The 6242-nt window shown below is 39.4% G+C and overlaps 1 non-coding gene across 1 annotated transcript; it reads left to right on the forward strand.

Moving 5' to 3' along the window:
* The first annotated feature begins 3423 nt into the window (after positions 1–3423).
* Positions 3424–3587, forward strand: LOC142441715 (U1 spliceosomal RNA). The gene has a single exon (XR_012783067.1). It is a non-coding gene; the product is annotated as a U1 spliceosomal RNA (small nuclear RNA).
* Positions 3588–6242: the final 2655 nt, after the last annotated feature.

Consider the following 6242-nt stretch of genomic DNA (forward strand, 5'->3'; position numbering starts at 1 on the left):
CCTTTATGGAAGCAGACTGGCAGGCCTTTTCCCCAGAGAGGCAGTGGGGTCAGACTGCCAACTAATTGATTAGCAGCCAAGCTTAAACTGTGTACCACGTGGGCTCCTCACTATAAGGATGATTTATATGTTAAAAGTAGAGAGATAATTCAAATTTTCTAAGCTGTATTAAAATCAATACATTTTAAAATCTTGTCAATCATAGTACAATTCACACACACACACATATGCATGCACAAAATGCTTTCTGGTCCACGCGAGAAAGTGATGTTTATACCAAAAGTTGCAGCAGACATCTGAGGTAAAGTAATACTGCCATCGAGTCAATTCTGACTCATAGTGACTAATAGGACAGAGCTACTGGGGGTCTCTGAGACAGCAACTTCTTACGGAAACTCTGAGACTTTGCGGAAACTCTTGCCCTCTCCCTTGAATAAACTAATGGTCAGTAGCTAATACGCCACCACTATGCCCCAAGAGCTCCAAGAGTAAAGTGATTCCTAGATGATAAAGTAATGACTGCTTTCCTGATAGTTAGAGCAGAGTAATTTAGACTCCCCGAATAACAATGTACAAACAAGAGAATGTGCTCCAGTTTGGCAGTTATAATTTAAATAAACTAGTAAGCCCAGTGCTGTTACTAAGGCTGTCACATTAACAACAGGCTCACATTGTGGGATATTCAGTCGATAGCATTTTTACTGCAATTACAATTTTGAGAAAAATTAGAATAAAATTAAAAATCAATATATTTTTATGGAACCGTGATAAACTACAGATATGTCTTAGATTATTATATAAATTCACATTTAATAACATTATTCTTTTATTTTAAACATTGGAAAAATGCATGCTTTTATTTTTTATTAGATATAGTTTTATAAAATTCACATATCATACACTTCCATTATTAAGTTGCTTTAAAAAGGAGTTATGTATACATAACCACAATTATTTCCAGTGCCCTCCCACTTCTGCATTCAGTATTTTCTCCCCCTTCCCCTCACCCTCTCCACTCCCAAACCCCAAACCCCATCCCCATATGTCCAACAAACCAAACCCCTCTATCAGTTTGGTCTCTGTACATCCACTTCTTCTGTCTCCCATAAACTAGGAAACCTAACAGAAACAATAAAAAACAAAAACTAAATGAAACGAAGAAATAATAATACAAAGATAAAGAGTAAGACAGAAAAAGCCACCAGAATATATATTTTTTAAGCCACTGTAGAAATTTCTGTTGTGGAACAAGCAAGAAATACTTAAGCCAGTAAATTCAGGATGGGTCAACTGACCAAGTAACCTATTATATCTTAGTTCAATCCACCATAATCAAATTTACAAGAATCTCTGTCGAATATCAAAGCTTTTCTCACCCCTCGCCTGTGACCAGAGGGGATCTGTCAGAGGCTTAGTCTCACTAGATGCTCTGCAGATGGATTTGGGCTATTTTTGCCCTCTGTAGCCTTCTTCAAATTGGTTGCTCACAATTTAAGCTCTGATACATTTCCCGTCATCATATTTGGAACTTGTCATTGTCACCCTCTGATCACACAGTCTAGTGAGGCCAATTCCCACACAACGGGGTAAAATCTCTCTCTAGAGGCCACGCACACAACATTGCCCTCATGATATGCACTTCGTCAGAATCACTTCCAAAGAGGACGCCTCGCATTGGCTGGGGGCACTCCTTCGGGAAGGAGAAAAAGGAGAAGACCATCCACTTGATGTCGTGCAACAGTGAGACAAGGCTGAGGCAAATCGACAGACAGGACACAAAGATGGGAGGAGAACCTGACTGGGAAATCAAGTGAAGACCAGCAGAAGGGAACATCGACATTTCAGAGGAAGCACTTACATTTTGGTGGGTGAGTATGGTGGGTATGGGCATGAGCAACCTTATAGCAGGAATGGATACTATACAATAACTTTAGGGGACCTAGGGGGAAACTAAGCCTAGAACTATGTTCCTGGGTAGAAACTTTGAATAAATTTCCACCCAACTCTGGGTGAGCCCTGCCCTGCACTAGCACCTTATATACTGGCCTTATAGGGAACACAGGGCCACACCAAAAGAAGTCAACACAGAAGCCCAACGGAACGAACTGGGCTCTACCCCAGAACTACGTGTAGCCCTTGGACACAGACCTGAAAATGCCTGATGGAAGAGGAAGGAAATGATGGGCACACCAACACTGGGGAAATGGCAGTCATTAGACCTTGGCTGGAACTCTTGTCTTAATGCGAATCCAATGATAATATTATTGATGTATGTTGAGATTTATTGCTCTGCCATGCCTGCAAGTTTTCTTACATAATTTGTTGATTTTTAAATTGGAATAAGCATTTAGGTGGTTTCAAAAAATCATGTAGTGAAATATAAACATGCTAGCTATGATTTAGAAATGAAAAGATTATGCAAAGAGGCAACAATTTCAGTCTGAGCTTCCTAGCAACTAAAGAACATATAAGATAAACTAAGTCAGACAAATAATCACTAATATGTTCATAGGGAGCATACTCAGACTTTAGGAGAAAGAACATTTAGTGACAATAAAATAGTAAAAATGTTTCATGTTCTCTGCAATAATTAACGAGAAACAGCGAATGATTCTACAGGAGCTAGAAAGTTTTGCTTTTGGCTATTTTCTATACCAAAACAAAAGAATGCACATTGTGCCACCCTTAAAATTTCAAAATCAATGATACACATAGTTGGATTTCCAAGGATGTAGTACCATGGGGTCATGAATTAATTCAGAACAAGAACAATGCTCTTATGATATCATTTGCTAACAGTATTAAGGTATGATAGTCTAATCTCTCACTTTCAACCTAAATAATACAGTAAAACCATTTAGGAGATTTAAGAGGGAAAACACAAATTTACAGCTCCCTCCCATCCACCAAAACCCTACCACCCTAGAGATTCTGACACAGTTAACCTCAAATGAAGCAAGCAGTGGCACTGGTAATTTTTTTCAAGCTTCCATGTGATTATAAGATGCAGATGGGTTTGAGAAGTACTAGGTTTCAATAATGGAAGTGTAGCATGTTTCTAATATTTTCCCTTTCAATATCGATTTGTGTCCGAGATTAATTTTTGGTGCTGCGCTTATGAGCTCAGGGAGAAAACAGCAACAACAACAAAAAAACTCAATGTGAGATTGATTTTTCTGGTGAGTATGAATGCTTCCATATCATGCCCTGTGCTAAAAATATCTGCGACACTCAGATAAGATAATGATAAGCCTTCTTAAAAGTCATGTGGGGGACTATACGAAGCAAAAACAAAAAACAAAGGCAATCTTTTTGTACAGATTATATAAAGTCTTTTTCAATGAATGAAAGAATAAAATTGTTAACTGAATGTCTTAAAATCTGAAGATAGTAATGTTAGAGTTAGTCATTTATATTTAATTCATACTTACCTGGCAGGGGAGAGACCATGATCACGAAGGTGGTTTTCCCAGAGCGAGGCTCATCCATTGCACTCTGGGTGTGCTGACCCCTGCGATTTCCCCAAATGTAGAAAACTTGACTGCGTATTTTGTGGTAGTGGGGGACTATGTTTGTGCTATCCCTTGTAAAAAACAACAACAACAAAAACAAACAAGCTCAGACCTTGAGGAAAGGAGGAAGGCTGAAAATAAAGGAGAAACCATATAGACTCTGTGTGTGTGGCTGACCTGTCTTTCCCTTGTTTCAATCCATTTCAGTTGAGGCCTATGGAAACAGGGATGTCCTGAGGAGCTCCCTAGAGAATCTCTGAATGATCTTAGCCTTGCTAAGAAGTTCCTGAGGCTCCTGAAAAAATGAAAAGGGGCAAGAAAACCTTTCAGGGCAATTTATTGAGGTGTGAAGAAGCATTGCAAATTTGTGTGCCTCTTAGAAAGTGATGTAGAAATTATCCAACTGAATCCTGATGGTGTGCAGATCGGAAAATTGATGCTTCTTCATCGGGTAATCCTCAGTGCTTTGAATTGGCCCTAAAAAGAAGGCAAAGAAAATAAGTCAGTTATAAATGAGAGTGAAATAACTAATGAATCAAAAATGTTACAAAATTTTATAAGAACATTTAGATCACATTTCCGTAGATTAAATGGAAGTTCAAAATCGACATTTAAATCCAGTATGAAAAAAATTTGTAAAATTCAAATTCTGTGCCTTCAGCTTTGTGACATATGAATTATGTGTTTACGGCAGTGTCTTACAAGTGAAATGAGAAACATTGAAGATAGCAGTTAGTTATCACGCTTGTTACTGAATTTGTCTGACATTTTTTGGCACTGTTCAAAAAAACAGAACTAATAGTAATATGCCATATCATCCGGAGATTTTCAAGCTAAAGATACATTATACAGGCCTGGTCTAATTGGAGCTGGACTTTTATATTAATGCCAAAGAGGGATAACAGCAAATCTGTTTCTATGGCCTGCTTCTTTCTATTTCCACCCCATGCAAACAGATGGACCTTTGTTTACACAGCCTTAGAGTTGGGAATGTTGAGGCAAAGGACAGGGAAGCAATTCTTTCCTCACCATATGTGTGAGAAGGTAGGTGATCCCAGACATGCTACAACTAATTGATTTATCTAGTCAAGCACTGCTTTCTCCTAGTGAAACATGGCCAAGCTACTGAATGACCTGTTAGGTTGAACCTAGATGTAAAAGAAAATAAATATTTGTTAGTAATTAGAATGTACAAAGTATGACTCTAGGAAAATTGCAAGTTGTTGAAAAATAAAATAGAAAACATGGAGATTGACTGTAGGCTGAAATCAACTAGCCTTGGCCATTTTGAATCAGATCATTCTATTATCAGACAAAGAGCAGGAAAAGAATCGCCTTTGTACTCCCATAGACTGGCAGTCTCAGACTCTACTCTATCTTATCAGGTGGCTATGTATTAAAATTACCTCAATGGAAGTGCATTTGGATTTTTGGAGGTACCCAGTACTCAGCAAGGGGAAAGAGAGGAACAATGGAAGACACTGGGAGCACATTTCCTTTATCATTTTTTCATGGATTTATATACATCTGAAGTATTTCATACATTGCCATATTATTTTTAATTAGTTTATAGGGGGGCTTTTACAACTCTTATCACAATTCAGACATACTTCAATTGTGTAAAGCACATTTGCACATCCCTTGCCCTCAAATAGCTCCCCAGTACAAAGGAAGGTGGAGGGCAGAGATGACTCATTTCCTTATCAGTAGTTTTCCAGAACAGGAGGAGGTGCACGTGACAGATAGGAGCTAGAGGGCTCTCAATCAGAGGGAGAGAAGGGCCCTGCTGGCGTTGGGCTTTTGGATATCTGGGAGGGTGGTCTCAACAGCCTAGCACACTTTAAATCTTAAGCCTGCAGACCTCGGATCCTTAGGCTGATTCTACACTCCAGATCATCAAACCAAGACTTCTTTGGCTGAACGTCACATGCGTACTTCCCTGTTCATGCCCAGGCAAGACCTAGCCGCACAGGGAGTATGATTAGGTTCATGATGGGACCTCAGAAATAGGGCTGGACCAGGGATTGCTTAGTTCATAACCTGGTGATAGAGACCAGCCAATAAATCACATCTGATAAAACCCTCTAGACAGACTTCGGACACATCAGAGCAACAAAAGGGTGTGGGTGGAAACAGGCATCATATCCTCCACCCCATACCCCACAAGGATGAAGTTTACCCCTTGTTTCAGGCCTGATGACAGAGAAACAGCATGATCTCTGGGGTGCCTGAGCTTCACCTGTACAGGGGGGGGGGGTGTATTTTATAGAAAGCCAGCTAATGACAGAAGGTCTGCTATGAGTACTATACAAATCTTAATATTCCATACAACGATAGCTAGGTGCACTTCAGCATTCAATACCGAAATCCCTATTTAATCCACTCACTCGTTCATTTCAAACCTCATTCTTTACAGGAAGCCGATCTTCTGACTCTGCTCTGAATATAGTCCTTCCCTAAAAACTTTATTATGAGTGAGTGAGTACATTAGAGCTTACATTCTGAGTACCGTTTTCAAGAGGCGATGAATGACAGTGAAAACCTAAAGTCCATTTGTAGAGTTCCCATGTAGATTGTCTTCACTGAATTCCTTCTGATCAGTAACCAAGGGTGTGAATAAACTTTCCCTGAAATAGATTGTATTAGAAAGTGAATTATCTCCATCTCTCTCGATAGCCAGAGAAAGGAAGTCTCTTAGGGGCTTGCCTGAGTGTGTCCTTGATGGACAGT

This window comes from Tenrec ecaudatus, chromosome 2 (genome assembly GCF_050624435.1).
Source record: "Tenrec ecaudatus isolate mTenEca1 chromosome 2, mTenEca1.hap1, whole genome shotgun sequence".
Lineage (NCBI taxonomy): Eukaryota > Metazoa > Chordata > Mammalia > Afrosoricida > Tenrecidae > Tenrec > Tenrec ecaudatus.